The sequence below is a fragment of the Lithobates pipiens genome, unplaced genomic scaffold (genome assembly GCF_037356315.1).
Source record: "Lithobates pipiens isolate NorthernLeopardFrog02 unplaced genomic scaffold, aLitPip1_a1.2 Scaffold_3, whole genome shotgun sequence".
Lineage (NCBI taxonomy): Eukaryota > Metazoa > Chordata > Amphibia > Anura > Ranidae > Lithobates > Lithobates pipiens.
The window spans coordinates 270,243,498-270,260,967 of NW_027507790.1; the positions used below are offsets into that span (position 1 = coordinate 270,243,498).

Genomic DNA, 17,470 nt, shown 5'->3' on the forward strand with positions numbered 1-17,470 from the left:
AAGCACTAATTGGGGATTTATAGGTGGCACTGTGGGCATTGATAGGCGGCACTGAGGGCACTGATAGGTGACACTGTGGGCACTGGTAGGTGCTATTAATAGGCAGCACTGGTAATGACACACTGATTGGGCACTGATAGGTGACACTGTGGGCACTGGTAGGTGGTATTAATAGGCAGCACTGGTAATGACACTGATTGGGCACTGATAGGTGACACTGTGGGCACTGGTAGGTGGTATTGATAGGCAGCACTGGTAATGACACACTGATTGGGCACTGATAGGTGACACTGTGGGCACTGGTAGGTGGTATTTGATAGGCAGTACTGGTAATGACGCACTGATTGGGCACTGATAGGTGACACTGTGGGCACTGGTAGGTGGTATTAATAGGCAGCACTGGTAATGACACACTGATTGGGCACTGATAGGTGACACTGTGGGCACTGGTAGGTGGTATTGATAGGCAGCACTGGTAATGACACACTGATTGGGCACTGATAGGTGACACTGTGGGCACTGGTAGGTGGTATTGATAGGCAGTACTGGTAATGACACACTGATTGGGCACTGATAGGTGACACTGTGGGCACTGGTAGGTGGTATTGATAGGCAGTACTGGTAATGACACACTGATTGAGCACTGATAGGTGACACTGTGGGCACTGGTAGGTGGTATTGATAGGCAATACTGGTAATGACACACTGATTGGGCACTGATAGGTGACACTGTGGGCACTGGTAGGTGGTATTGATAGGCAGTACTGGTAATGACACACTGATTGGGCACTGATAGGTGACACTGTGGGCACTGGTAGGTGGTATTGATAGGCAGTACTGGTAATGACGCACTGATTGGGCACTGATAGGTGGCACTGTGGACACGGATATGTGACACTGTGGGCACTGATGGGTGGTACTGTGGGCACTGGTAGGTGAGGCTGGTGGGCACTGGTAGGTGACACTGATGACACCTCCACGATCGAGACCGATGTCCCTCTCACAGCTGCCAGTGATTGTTTTTTTTTTTCTTCTCATGCTATCAGCAGGATGAAGAAAAATAGCCGATTACCGGCTCTGTTTGCATCACATGATCAGCTGTCATTGGCTGTCAGCTGATCACATGGTAAGGGGTCGAGATCGACCCCTTACTTGGATCTGTGATCGGCCGAGTCCCATAGACTCGCTGATCACAGAGCGCGCCGCACATGCCCTACAGGGGGTGCGCAGGCCACTCTAGCCCGGGAGGACTTCCATGGACGCCCTCCCAGAAAATTAAGTCTGCGCTGTAGCCGTCTTTCAGGTATATCGCGGACGGCAAGTGGTTACACAGGTGTGATTTAACGGTACTTCTGTACCACCCATGCGGGGACACGCTGTGGATCTCCAGCAGTTCTTTGGCATGTGTGCCCATTTGTGACCTCTCCTGAACCCCCCCGGAGAGACATCTCTGCCACACACTCAAGGAGGCCGATAGCGAGACGTCTTACATTCGCACACGTGCCGCGGGGTCTCCAAGAACTGGCAGAGAGACAAGGGGCCTGTGCCATTTGATGGCAACTGATTGGACCGTGAAGGTTTGTCCTCATATTATATAGTTTTGGTAAATTTAAAAGAGATTGTACAATCAGATTGTAGTGTGTATGGCCACCCTAAGTGGGAGGGGGAGGGAGGACGTTGTAAAACCTTAACTTTTTTTCCTTTTCTCCTTCCTTTCTCTGTTGTTCTCTACTCTTATCTCTGTGATCTGGGAAGATTAGAAGGACATGTCCAGGCCGGCTGCTAGATAAGGAAATACCTCCCAGTGATAGAGATCTCCATGAGATAAGGAACCTTTCATACAGCTTAGTATATCTCCTTACCTTATGTATGGAGTCTATAGTTGTGGAACTTCACTCCTCCAATCAGCATTCATTATTCTTAATCCTCATGCTGCTAACATTAGTAAACAGATAGAAAAGTAGATCACATTTACTTGTTTTATACTTTTTTTTTCTACATTTCTTCCGTTACTTCCTGGTTTCTTGCCTAGCCAAGTGATGTCATACTGTATCTCACAAAAGTAAGTACACCCCTCACATTTCTGTAAATATTTTCTTCTATCTTCTCATGTGACAACACTGAAGAAACAACACGTGTCTACAATGTAAAGTAGTGAGTGTACAGCTTGTATAACAGTGTACATTTGTTGTCCCCTCAAAATAACTCAACACACAGCCATTAAAGAGGAAGTAAATCCTGATGAGTTTACTTCCTCTTTCATTCCCTGCAAAGGTAAAGCATAATGGACTACTATGCATCGCATCGCATAGTAGTCCATTATGTGTCACTTACCTGACACAGGAGCCAGCGAAGTCACCGCTGTCCCCTGTAGTCCGGAGCCTCCATCTTCTTGGTGGGGTCTCGCAGCTCCGCCGCTGTCATTCGGCGAAGCCGCGATGACGTCACTCCCGCGCATGCGCACGGGAGCAGACACGCGGGCAGCTCCGTCATTGAGAATGCCGCGCTCGGTGCGCCTGCGCGCCGCTGTCTACGGCGCATGCGCCGTAGACAGCAGTGCCTGTTTTCGGGCAAATATCTCCTAAACCATATAGCTTTAGGAGATATTGCTTGGACCTACAGGTAAGCCTTAATCTAGGCTTACCTGTAGGTCAAAGTGGTTTGTAAGGGTTTACAACCACTTTAATGTCTAAACCGCTGGTAACAAAAGTGAGTACACCCCTAAGTGAAAATGTCCAAATTGGGCCCAAAGTGTCAATATTTTGTGTGGCCGCCATTATTTTCCAGCACTGCCTTAACCCTCTTGGGCATGGAGTTCACCAGAGCTTCACGGGTTGCCACTGGAGTCCTCTTCCACTCCACCATGATGACATCACAGAGCTGGTGGATGTTGGAGACCTTGCACTCCTCCACCTTCCGTCTGATGATGCCCCACAGATGATCAATAGGGTTTAGGTCTGGAGACATTCTTGGCCAGTCCATCACCTTTACCCTCAGCTTCTTTAGCAAGGCAGTGGTCATCTTGGAGGTGTGTTTGGGGTGGTTATCATGTTGGAATACTGCACTGCGGCCCAGTCTCTGAAGGGAGGGGATCATGCTCTGCTTCATTATGTCACAGTACATAGATAAATGAGGTATAACTATGACCTATGGGTCACCCACTCAGCGTCACCTCAATCCTACAGTGCCAGCAGCAGGTAGATGTGTTGAACTATTTGATATCATATGTCAATGTCTCAGACATTAAAATAAAAAATTAAATAAAAAAATAAAAAATATATATATATATATATATATATATATATATATATATATATATATATATATATATATATAAAAAATTATAGATAAATAAACATATAAAGTTACCAATATAAAATAGAGATGAATTCACAAATAGATCGAATTTGAGCGGAAATCTCCCATATCTCTATGCAATTTTTTGGTCTTATTTTTTTTTTTTTTACCAATATCAATGTTTATACTTATTGATTACCTATCTGTCTCTCATATACGGTCCCATAAGTGCCGGCTCCACCTTAATGATGCATTTTTATAAGTGTTTGTACCTGACAGTGATCTGTCAATTTTAAGTTGTATCCATTGTGCCTTAATTATTTTCCCCCCATGGATTCCTACATGCTGATGTTGTCTAATTGGCTGATGAGGCTAGTTATATGTCACCTGTGACTGGGCAATTCTCATTGGCTAAAAAGGAGTGGGTGTATATATATATATATATCAGCTATCACGCCGTGCTGTCATGCCCTCTGTTGGAGTCGAACGACGAAACCAGTCAGGGCCTGACCAGCACGGAAACCGGAAGTGACGTTGTGCGTTCCACCGCGCTCCGCCCCATACCCAGAAGTGTAATACAGTGTCTGCAAGGAACAGCACACTTCCAGCGGACGGCTGGAGATGGTGATAGCGCCCTCTATTGTATTTCTTTATGCTCGTTGATTGCATTTTAAATGTAAGCAGCTAGTATTTAGGCACCTTTCACACGGACGGGGCTGTTCTGCCGCAGTTTAGCATGTTTATTTTTTTTCTGTGAAATTCAAGACTCCAGGCACAGCGATCAGCTGCATTTGTACAGTGCAATCACCTGCGTTTATGTGCGTTTCTGTGCAGTTGCGTTCAGCTGCAGTTATCTAGTATAGTCGTTCCAATAGCAACCCTTTTTTTTTATTTATTTTTTTGGTCCCTTGTATCCCTTCTCACGCAGTTGACACAAAAGACTGCGATTACCTGCGGTTATGTGCATATAGCTGCGCTACATCGCACCTGGATGTATTCAATTCTATTTTTTCTATTCGCACCGAACCGCATGTAACAAAATCGCAGCTAAACGCTGTGTGTGAATGGGGCCATAGGAAAGCATTGTGTGCTTTTAGCTGCGGTAGAAAACTAGAAAACCCGCAGCTAAAAGCACCATTCTATCCGTCCGTGTGAAAGGGGCCTAAGGGGGGGTTTCTGCTGTATGGGTATGTTGCATTATAATAAAACAGGATTACGCTATGTACATCTATCCTTGTGTTATATGATACAATTGGAGTACCTATACCAGTGGATCTGCTGGATAAGTGGGGTGTCAGCACAGAGCGGTGTTTGGACACTGATACAAGGCTCTCTTTCTAGCAGCGTCTGGTGAGTTTGTACCGCAGAGGGGTGTGCGCTTCACGAGGTGGATAATTGCATTCTTACTCTAGTGGAAGGAGCTAAGAGAAAAGTGACTGTGAATTATCTGAACTGTCCACATATCTATCTGCTACATAAAGACTGTTGGCCGTGGTGTTTGCCATTGCCCTATGGTTTCATTACCATCAATTTTTTATTTCTATTTTTATTTTCATTTTAGCGCTGTTTTAGTAGTTATCTGATGCAAGTAGGACTTTAGCTCTGGTTATACTACTGTAATACTATGTCACAGTACATGTTGTCATTCATGGTTCCCTCAATGATCTGTAGCCCCCCAGTGCCGGCAGCACTCACGCAGCCCCAGACCATGACACCCCCACCACCATGCTTGACTGTAGGCAAGACACACTTGTCTTTGTACTCCTCACCTGGTTGCCGCCACACATCTGAACCAAACACGTTTATCTTGGTCTCATCAGACCACAGGACATGGTTCCAGTAATCCATGTCCTTAGTCTGCTTGTCTTCAGCAAACTGTTTGCAGGCTTTATTGTGCATCATCTTTAGAAGAGGCTTCCTTCTGGGATGACAGCCATGCAAACCAATTTGATGCAGTGTGCGGTGTATGGTCTGAGCACTGACAAGCTCACCCCCACCCCCCCCCCCCCCCCCCAACCCTTTCAACCTCTGCAGAAATGCTGGCAGCACTCATACATCTATTTCTCAAAGACAACCTCTGGATATGACGCTGAGCACGTGGATTCAACTTCTTTGGTCGACCATGGTGAGGCCTGTTCTAAGTGGAACCTGTCCTGTTATACCGCTGTATGGTCTTGGCTACCATGCTGCAGCTCAGTTTCAGGGTCTTGGCAATCTTCTTATAGCCTAAGCCATCTTTATGTAGAGCAACATTTTTTTTTTTTCAGATCCTCAGAGAGTTCTTTGCCATGAGGTGCCATGCTGAACTTCCAGTGACCAGTATGAGAGAGTGAGAGCGATAACACCAAATTTAACACACCTGCTCCCCATTCACACCTGAGACCTTGTAACACTAACAAGGCACATGACACCGGGGGGGGGGGGGGGCGTGGCTAATTGGGCTCAATTTGGACATTTTCACTTAGGGGTGTACTCACTTTTGTTGCCAGCGATTTACGGTTTAGACATTAATGGCTGTGTGTTGAGTTATTTTGAGGGGACAGCAAATTGACACTGTTATACAAGCTGTACACTCACTACTTTACATTGTAGACAAGCTTCATTTCTTCAGTGTTGTCACATGAAAAGATAGAAGAAAATATTTATAACAATGTGAGGGGTGTACTCACTTTTGTGAAATACTGTACATCCCAGGAGACTTCAGGAGGAGCACACTCTCCTGCTTGGATGCCTGAGCTAAGGGCAGATAGATTCCAGGAAGTAAATGCTACATGAAGCATCTGCCCTTACTCAAGATGGCCAGAAATTCTCAGAGGGGATGTTTTTCAAAGTTATTTCTCAACAAAATAAAGGAAATGGAGACATGGATGGATGGGGGGGGGGGGGGGGGGTTTGCTTTCAATGTTAAAAATGAATTAACCACTTCAGCCCCCTTAATGACCAGGCCGTTTTTTTTTGTGATTCGGCACTTTGTCGCTTTAACGGACAACTGCGCGGTTGTGCGACGCTGTAACCAAACAAAATTGACGTCTTTTCTTGCCCACAAATAGAGCTATATATATATATATATATATATATATATATATATATATATATATATAATGTGTGAGCTGGTCAGGAAGTGGTTAAATAGTGTGTTTGGTTCTCAGATGCAGTGAAGTTCCTCTTTAAATTCTTTGTACATTCAATGACTTGATGAATGCCTTTCAAATGTATGTGCAATTAGTTTTGTTCTGAATTCGTTTTCTTAACTCTTAATTTCGAAAAGTTCTTTAATTCGTAAATATCCAAATGAACAAAAACCCATTTTGCAAATACAGAGAGTGAACTGTTTACTCCATCCTCTAGATCATGTATGTACAAATTAAATAGGATTGGTCCCAGCACAGAACCCTGGGGGACCCCACTACCCACCCCTGACCATTCCGAATACCCCCCATTTATCACCACCCTCTGAACTCACCCCGTAGCCAGGTTTCAATCCATGTACTCACCCTATGGTCCATGACAACGGACCTTATTTTGTACAGTAAACGTTTATGGGGAACTGTGTCAAATGCTTTTGCAAAATCCAGATACACCACATCTACGAGCCTTCCTTTATCTAGATGGCAACTCACCTCCTCATAGAATGTTAGTAGATTGGTTTAGCTAGAACGATTCTTCATGAATCCATGCTGATTACTGCTAATGATACCATTCTCATTACTAAAATCTTGTATATAGTCCCTTATCACCCCTTCCAAGAGTTTACATACTATTGATGGTAGGCTAACTGGTCTGTAATTCCCAGGGATGTATTTTGGGCCCTTTTTAAATATTGGTGCTACATTGGCTTTTCTCCAATCAGCTGGTACCATTCCAGTCAGTAGACTGTCAGTAAAAATTTGAAGCAATGGTCTGGTAATTACTTAACTGAGTTCCCCAAGTACCCTTGGATGCAAGCCCTCTGGTCTCGATGATTTATTAATGTTAAGTTTCCCAAGTCTAATTTTAATTCTATCCTCTGTTAACCATGGAGGTGCATCTTGTCATGTGTCATGAGGATAAACACTGCAGTTTTGGTTACTGAAGCCCACCCCCCCCCCCCCCCCCCCCCGAGTCCCTCGTGAAGACTGAGGAGAAGAATAAATTCAATACCTTCACCATCTCCCCATCCTTTGTAACCAGATATCCTTCCTCATTCTTTATGGGGCCAATATGGTCTGTCCTCCCTATTTTACTGTTTACATACTGTACTTAAAGAATTTCTTGGGATTTTTTTTGCTCTCCTCCACTATTTGTCTTTCGTGTTCTATTTTAGCTGCCCTAATTGCACCCTTATACCGCATACACACAAGCGGACTTTTCGTCAGCAAAGGTCAGACGGAACAAATCCATCGGACAATTAGATCATGTGTGGGCTCCATCTGACCTTTGCTGTCGAAAAATCTGATGGACTTTAGAAATAGAACATGTTTCAAATTTTTTCGCCAGAACTCCGCCGGACCCAGTTCCTATCTAGAAATCCACTCGTGTGTATGCGACAAAAAAATGACGCTAGGGCAGCTATTGGCTATGAAACTTCATTATTCTAGTCCGGTCGTACGTCATTACATTTAAATCCGTCGGACTTTGGTGTGATTGTGTGTGGCCAAGTCTGTTCATTCGGAAAATCCATCGGGAAGACCGTGGGACCTAGTGCGTCGAAAAGTCCACTCGTGTGTACGCGGCATTGCATTTCTTGTTGCATTTTTTTTTATGTCTGAATGCTGATGATGATCCCTCAACCATGTATTTTTTGAAGGCCTTCTCCTTTGCTTCTATATGCATTTTTACATTGGAGTTAAGCCATCCCAGACTTTTGTTCGTTCTTTTAAATGTATTACCCAATGGGATGCATTAGCTAATGCCCTTATTTAATATGGTCTTAAAGCAAACCCATCTCTTCTCCGTGTTCTTTGTTCCTAAGATTTTATTCCAATTCATGCCTTCTAACAAGGTTCATAGTTTAGGGAAGTTGGCTCTTTTGAAATTCAGTGTCTTTGTATTTCCCTTATGTTTTCTATTTGTGTGATTTATACTGAAGCCAATTAACCTGTGATCGCTGTTTCGTAAATTGCCCCGTATTTCCACATCCATGATCAGGTCTGTATTGTTGGTAATCAGTAGATCCAGTAACGCTTTATTTCTAGTTGGTGCATCTACCATCTGACCCATGAAATTGTCCTGCAAGACATTTAGGAACTGGCGAGCCTTAGACGAATGCGTGATTCCCTCCACCCAGTCTTTGTCTGGATAATTAAAATCCCCCATTATGATAACACTTCCCATCCTTGCTGCTAATTCAACTTGTGATAGGAGATCCGTCTCCCCCTCCTTCCCCAGGTTAGGGGGCCTATAGCATACACCCAGTAATATATTTTACCCTTAGCATTCCTCTGGAGCTCTACCCATAAGGATTCCACCTCCCCCCTAGCTCCCTTACTGATGTCATCTCTCACATTCACTTATACATTATTCTTCATATATAGGCATACCACACCCCCTCTTTTACCCTCTCTATCCCTGCGATAGAGGGAATACCCTTGAATGGTTGCCAGCCAATCATGAGAGCTGTTGAACCAGGTCTCTGAAATTCCCCCAAAATCCAAATCCTCCTCGTACAACAGTATCTCTAGTTCACCCATCTTGTCTGCCAGTCTCCTGGCATTGGTGAACATGCCACGTAGTTTAGACCGGTTACATGCTATCCTCTTTTTGGGTGTTCTGAGATTGCAACTAGGACTTATTACTATACTTACCTTGGGTTTATGTGCTTTAGTCAACCTACCACTAATGCCCCCTATAATACCCTCTGGAATATGTCCATAACTTTTCAGCCATCTTCACTCCCAGCTGATCTGCACCCTCCTCATTTAGGTGCAGGCAGTCCCTTCTATAGTACTGGTTATCGACTGAGAAGTTGGCCCAGTCCTCCAGGAACCCAAACCCCTCCTTACTACACCAGCTCTTCAGCCACAATTTTACTTCCCTAATCTCCCTCTGCCTTTCTGGTGTGGCTCGATGTACCGGAAGTATTCCTGAGAATATTACCTTGGAGGTCCTTTTCCTCAATTTGGCTGCCAAGTCCCTAAAATCATTCTTTAGGACACTTCATCTGCCTCTGACTTTGTCATTGGTGCCAACATGCACCATGACAGCCGGGTCTTCCCCAGCCCCTCCCAGTAATCTGTCCACCAGATCCGTGATGTGCCAAACCAGAGCCCCCGGTAGACAACATACTGTTCGGCGCTTCAGGTCTTTGTTACAGATTGCCCTCTCTGTCCTTCTAAGAATTGAGTCCCCTACCACCAGAATCTGTCTTTCCTTTCCCTTCGCTCCCCCCCCCCCCCTCACTGGAAGAGTTCTTCCCTTGGAAGCTAGGAGAATTCCTGAGCTCCAGCAGTGCTGCTCCCTGACTGGGATCACCAATGTCACTCAATGGAGCGTACTTATTGGGATGCTCCAGCCCAGGACTGGCCTCCCTGGCACTTCCCCTTCTACCCTTCCTGACTGTCACCCATCTACTCTGCTTTGGTGCATGCTCCTCTTTATCTCCACCCACCTCTGTGCTGGCCCCTGCCGGCACCTGCCTGGTACGATCCCAACTCTCCTTTAGTATGGGGGGGGTCTTCTCAATGTTGACAGTTGCTTCCCCAGATTCAGAACCTGGGCTTCCAGGGAAACAATGTGCTTACATTTTGCTCAGCAGTATTCACCCTCGATCGGATGATCAAGGAACGCATACATGCCGCAAGATGTACAACAAGTTGCCTCTCCACACCCGCCGGGCATCGTACCTATTAAGTTTAATGAGGATTGGGGATTATACCCTGTCCAAATTACCTAACAACTAGCTTCCTGACACTAATACTCAGCAAGTCAATACACAGGTACTCAACGAGACACTACACAGGTACTCAACGAGACACTACACAGGTACTCAACGAGACAATACACAGGTACTCAACGAGACAATACACAGGTACTCAACGAGACAATACACAGGTACTCAACGAGACACTACACAGGTACTCAAGGAGACACTACACAGGTACTCAAGGAGACACTACACAGGTACTCAAGGAGACACTACACAGGTACTCAACGAGACACTACACAGGTACTCAACGAGACACTACACAGGTACTCAACGAGACACTACACAGGTACTCAATGAGGCACTACACAGGTACTCAACAAGACAATACACAGGTACTCAACAAGACAATACACAGGTACTCAACGAGACACTACACAGGTACTCAACGAGACACTACACAGGTACTCAACAAGTCAATACACAGGTACTCAACGAGACAATACTCAACGAGACAATACACAGGTACTCAACGAGACAATATACAGGTACTCAACGAGACAATACACAGGTACTCAACGAAACAATACACAGGTACTCAACGAGACAATACACAGGTACTCAACGAGACAATACACAGGTACTCAACGAGACACTACACAGGTACTCAACGAGACAATACACAGGTACTCAACGAAACAATACACAGGTACTCAACGAGACAATACACAGGTACTCAACGAGACAATACACAGGTACTCAACGAAACAATACACAGGTACTCAACGAGACAATACACAGGTACTCAACGAGACAATACACAGGTACTCAACAAGGCAATACACAGGTACTCAACGAGACAATACACAGGCACTCAGCAAGGCATTACACAGGCACTCACAGACCCACGTGCACACACACACAATACACAAGTACTACGATCCACAAACACTATTTAGACAAGTGTGTACCTGAGTGTTGTCTAAGTAGTGTGTGTGTGTTTGGATCGTAGTACTTGTGTATTGTGAGTACTACTCACAATACAGAGGTACTACCTTACACTCAGGGGCCGGGCTGACCATTTGGGCACTCGGGCACTGCCGAGGGCCCCATGCCACTAAGGGGCCCCTTCAGGGTTGGCAACCACAATAAAACCAGGGACAGTATGTAAAAATCTGTGTTTTTTTAAAAATCCCAAGATTATAGCTGCCCCGCCTCTCCAGTACCTTTTTAGTGTGTGTGTGTGTGTGTGTGTGTGTATATACTGTGTGACCCCATAATCTATTGCCTGGGGGCCCCATAATCTCCTATTGCCTGGGTGGCCTATAAACTCCTATTGCCCAGGTGGCCCATAAACTCCTATTGCCCGGGGGCCCCATGAGTTGTCAGTCCACCCCTTCTTACACTAATACTCAATACAGCCCATGTGCACTCACAGCGCTCATGTACTTACAATACACAGGTACACACTCCCCATACACAGGTGCACAGGTTCCAGCAAGCTCAAGGATAAGCAGGCTCACAATGAGTTCTACAGAACGTTATATAGACCTCAAGCTCCTGTGGCCAAGTAATCACTCCCCTTAATTAGTAGGTTGAAGGAAGCAAAGAGAAAAAAAGGCCATTTATAAAGTAACAGAAAAGTGTTAAAAAGCTGCAAGGAAAAGCCTCAAAAAGAACCTAAAAATGCAACCCAGCAATTACCAGCAGTCAAAAGCAAACCTTGTTCACACTCTCCACTCAGGTCCTCCACCGTTCAGCTTCCAACCAGCAGTCCACACTCGAATGTTAAAAGCAAAGGGAAATTTTCAACTGCTATAGGCCGGGTTCACACCGCTGCGATGCGGGAACGCCGCGAATCCGCGGCGTTTTCCCGCATCGCATTACTCCCGCCGGCAGTTCACACTGCCCTATGCGGACGGCTGGGAGTGTCAATGATATGTTAATGACACCCCCAGATCCGTCCGCATATCGCAGTGCGATCTGCCGACTCGCACAGGAATCGGATCGCATGGTGTGAACCCCCATGCGATCCGATTCTGTTGCGGACCAAAAAAAGGGTCCTGTGCGAGTTTGCTGCGGGAGCGATGCGAATTCAGCCATACTATCTGTATGGCTGTACTCGCATCGCTACGGAGATCGGATGTGATTTGCGGTGCGAATCACATCCGGATCTCCCCCCGCAGCAGTGTGAACCCAGCCTTAGAATGACATTCGTCAAATTTTTCGAATGTACTGCTGATGTTCATCTTAACGTTCATTTGAAAATTGCATTGCATATGGCTGGTTTTTAGAAATACATTTTTTGAGGATAAAAAAAAAATAGACTTTACCAAACAAGAAACCACATACACTGTTAGAAAATTTGTTCATTGGAGAAACATTTTCCACCCTGCCCCTTCCAATGTTTCCGTCACTGTGGTTGGAAACGAATGTCAACCTGACTCAGAAAATGGAATAAAGGTTGTTAAAATTAAATATTTCTAATGAAAGTCTTCTAGTATATGGGTTTAGGAAGACTGCAACCCCAGACATGGACTTGTTTTTTTCTAATACATTTTTTTGTATTGCATATATACTGTATGTTAGGAATGGCGGATTGTGGGTTGTCTCCAGAGCAGGAATAAAGGGGAAATGTTGCATTGGGGACACCAGGGATTTCCCTCACTTTGGAGGGATTTTTTTCCACTTCCTGTTATGGCATTGAGACAGGAAGTGAGGGGGGCATCTTCACAATGGGATACAGATGCCATCTTGATTTACTTTTAAATGGATTTACCACCATTCTGGATGTTCTCTGTAGATGGAATTAGTACAGAGGTGCATGTGACTGTGCTTTACTGTTCCCTTATACAAATAAACTTTTCGTAAAATGTCACAGTGCAGACATGGACACGAAAAGCTGTCCAGAGCCCATTGCTGTGTGCATTCTCATTCCTTCCCAGGGCCAGCTATGCATGTAATCCTACATGAAATCTCCCAGATACAATGTATAGTGTCATAGACCTCACCATTCCAGATACATTGTATATATGGTGTCATAGATCTGTACATTCCAGATACAATGGTTTAATAGATGTGTACATTTCACATACAGGGTATAAGGATAGATGTACAGCATCTCACAAAAGTCACATTTTTGTAAATATTTTCTTCTATCTTTTCATGTGACAACACTGAAGAAATGACACTTGTCTACAATGTAAAGTAGTGAGTGTACAGCTTGTATAACAGTGTAAATTTGCTGTCCCCTCAAATAATAACTCAACACACAGCCATTATGCCGCGTACACACGGGCGGACTGTTCGCTCAACTTTGTCCGCTGTACAGTGTTTCAGCGGACAGTCCGCTCATGTGTGGGCTTCAGCGGACAGTTTCAGCGGACAGTCTGACGAACAAAGTTTTTCGGAATTCCCGTTAGACAGTCCGCTGAAACTTGGTTTGAGCGGACAGTCCGCTCGTGTGTAGGCTTGTTCGTCAAACTAAGTCTCGCGCATGCTCAGAAAGAATTTACACGCCGAAGGTTGCATTGCAGTGTATAGGACGTCGTTTTTCTAGTCCCGTCGTACGTGCCGTTCACGTCATCGCGCACGGTTTCAGCGGACTGTTTGTTCATCGTGTGTGGTCAAGCCCGCTCATGCTAATTTTGAGCGGACTGTTTGTCAAACTGTTTGACGAACAAAGTTGGGCGAACAGTCCGCCCGTGTGTACGCGGCCTTAATGTCTAAACCTCTGGCAACAAAAGTGAGTACACCCCTAAGTGAAAATGTCTAAACTGGGCCCAATTAGCCATTTTGCCTCCCCGGTGTCATGTGACTCGTTAGTGTTACAGGGTCTCAGGTGTGTTAAATTTGGTGTTATCGCTCTCACTCTCTCATACTGGTCACTGGAAGTTCAATATGGCCCCTCATGGCAAAGAACTCTCTGAGGATCTGAAACAAAGAATTGTTGTTCTACATAAAGATGGCCTAGGCTATAAGAAGATTGCCAAGACCTGAAACTGAGCTGCAGCACAGTGGCCAAGACCATACAGCGGATTAACAGGACAGGTTCCACTCAGAACAGGCCTCGTCATGGTCCACCAAAGAAGTTGAGTACACGTGCTCAGCATCATATCCAGAGGTTGTCTTTGGGAAATAGAAGTATGAGTGCTGCCAGCATTGCTGCAGAGGTTGAAGGGGTGGGGCGGTCAGCCTGTCAGTGCTCAGACCATACGCCGCACACTGCATCAAACTGGTCTGCATGGCTGTCGTCCCAGAAGGAAGCCTCTTCTAAAGATGATGCACAAGAAAGCCTGCAAACAGTTTGCTGAAGACAAGCAGACTAAGGATATGGATTACTGGAACCATGTCCTGTGGTCTGATGAGACAAAGATAAACTTATTTGGTTCAGATGGTGTGAAGTGTGTGTGGCGGCAACCAGGTGAGGAGTACAAAGACAAGTGTGTCTTGCCTACAGTCAAGCATGGTGGTGGGAGTGTCATGGTCTGGGGCTGCATGAGTGCTCATTGAGAGTTCATTGAATGCCAACATGTACTGTGACATACTGAAGCAGAGCATGATCCCCTCCCTTCGAAGACTGGGCCGCAGGGCAGTATTCCAACATAACGACCCCAAACACACCTCCAAGACCACCACTGCCTTGCTAAAGAAGCTGAGGATAAAGGTAATGGAATGGCCAAGCATGTCTCCAGACCCAAACTCTATTGAGCATCTGTGGGGCATCCTCAAATGGAAGGTGGAGGAGCACAAGGTCTCCAACATCCACCAGCTCTGTGATGTCATCATGGAGGAGGGGAAGAGGACTCCAGAGACAACCTGTGAAGCTCTGGTGACCTCCATGCCCGAGAGGGTTAAGGCAGTGCTGGAAAATAATGGTGGCCACACAAAATATTGACACTTTTCCACCCAATTTGGACATTTTCCATTAGGGGTGTACTCACTTTTGTTGCCAGCGGTTTAGACATTAATGGCTGTATGTTGAGTTATTTTGAGGGGACAGCAAATTTACACTGTTATACAAGCTGTACACTCACTACTTTACATTGTAGACAAGTGTCATTTCTTCAGTGTTGTCACATGAAAAGATAGAATAAAATATTTACAAAAATGTGAGGGGTGTACTTACTTTTGTGAGATACTGTATATACAGTGCCATAGATCTGACTTCTCCAGATACAGTGTATATAATATGCAGTATAATATAGAGTATTTAATATACAGTGTCATAGACCTGAACCTTCCAGACACAATACGGTGTCCTAGATCTGACCATTCCTGCCATGAAGTAGAGGACTATTAATCATTCATCAGGACCCCAACACTGATCCAGGACCCCTCTGTACACCTCCTGTCCACAATGACATCACATGTAATTCTAGATTGTAAGCTCTAATGAGCAGGGCCCTCTGATCCCTCCTGTATTGATTTGTATTGTAAGTGTACTGTCTGCCCTCATATTGTAAAGCGCTGCGCAAACTGTTGGCGCTATATAAATCCTGAATAATAATAATAATGTAATGAGCTCCCAATTATCACATAGTAACTTGGAGTGTGTCCCACCCGCAGGAAGAGAGCACTTCACAGGGACACACCACCAGTCCCAGACACCAGACACTGTGTACACAATTGTCACCTCAATGTCAATGACTTCTACTAGGAAGGTCCCCAGCGAGAGGGATTGACCAGAACAAGGTCTTGATGTAAGTCTCTAATGGGCTCCTCACCAAATACATCCATGGTGACCACACAATGGGGATCTGAAATAAACTAAAAGGGATGCGATACATTGTATGAGAGATATGGGGGGAGAGATACATTGTATAAAAAGTAGAGGAGGAGAGATACACTGTATAAAAAGTACAGGAGGAGAGATACACTGTATGAGAGGTACAGGGGGAAGGATACATTGTATAAAATGTACAGGAGGAGAGATACATTGTATAAAAGGTACAGAGGGAGAGATGCATTGTACAAAAGGTGCAGGAGGAAGGATACATTGTATAAAAGGTGCAGGAGGAAGGATACATTGTATAAAATGTACAGGAAGGATACATTGTATAAAAGGTACAGAGGGAGAGATGCATTGTATAAAAGGTGCAGGAGGAAGGATACATTGTATAAAATGTACAGGAAGGATACATTGTATAAAAGGTACAGAGGGAGAGATGCATTGTATTAAAGGTGCAGGAGGAAGGATACATTGTATAAAAGGTGCAGGAGGAAGGATACATTGTATAAAAGGTGCAGGAGGAGAGATACATTGTATAAAAGGTACAAGAGGAAGGATACATTGCATAAAAGGTTCAGGAGGAAGCATACATTGTATGAAAGGTACAAGAGGAAGGATACATTGCATAAAAGGTACAGGAGGAAGGATACATTGTATAAAAGGTGCAGGAGGAGAGATACATTGTATAAAAGGTGCAGGAGGAAGGATACATTGTATAAAAGGTGCAGGAGGAAGGATACATTGTATAAAAGGTACAAGAGGAGAGATACATTGTATAAAAGGTACAAGAGGAGAGATACATTGTATAAAAGGTGCAGGAGGAAGGATACATTGTATAAAAGGTACAAGAGGAAGGATACATTGCATAAAAGGTGCAGGAGGAAGGGCACATTGTATGAGAGGTACAGGAGGAGAGATACATTGTATAAAAGGTGCAGGAGGAAGGATACATTGTATAAAAGGTGCAGGAGGAAGGATACATTGTATAAAAGGTACAAGAGGAAGGATACATTGTATGAAAGGTACAAGAGGAAGGATACATTGTATGAAAGGTACAAGAGGAAGGATACATTGCATAAAAGGTACAGGAGGAAGGATACATTGTATAAAAGGTGCAGGAGGAAGGATACATTGCATAAAAGGTGCAGGAGGAAGCATACATTGTATGAAAGGTACAAGAGGAAGGATACATTGCATAAAAGGTACAGGAGGAAGGATACATTGCATAAAAGGTGCAGGAGGAAGGGCACATTGTATGAGAGGTACAGGAGGAGAGATACATTGTATAAAAGGTGCAGGAGGAAGGATACATTGTATAAAAGGTACAAGAGGAAGGATACATTGCATAAAAGGTACAGGAGGAAGGATACATTGTATAAAAGGTGCAGGAGGAAGGATACATTGTATAAAAGGTGCAGGAGGAAGGATACATTGTATAAAAGGTGCAGGAGGAAGGATACATTGTATAAAAGGTACAAGAGGAGAGATACATTGTATAAAAGGTACAAGAGGAGAGATACATTGTATAAAAGGTGCAGGAGGAAGGATACATTGTATAAAAGGTACAAGAGGAAGGATACATTGCATAAAAGGTGCAGGAG

The 17,470-nt window shown here is 44.6% G+C and overlaps 1 protein-coding gene across 1 annotated transcript in view; it reads left to right on the forward strand.

Annotated features, from left to right (window-relative positions):
* LOC143941152 (phospholipid-transporting ATPase ID-like) overlaps nt 1-17,470 on the forward strand; it is a 176,982-nt gene that overhangs the window by 8,822 nt on the left and 150,690 nt on the right. The gene's annotated exons all lie outside the window — the stretch shown is intronic.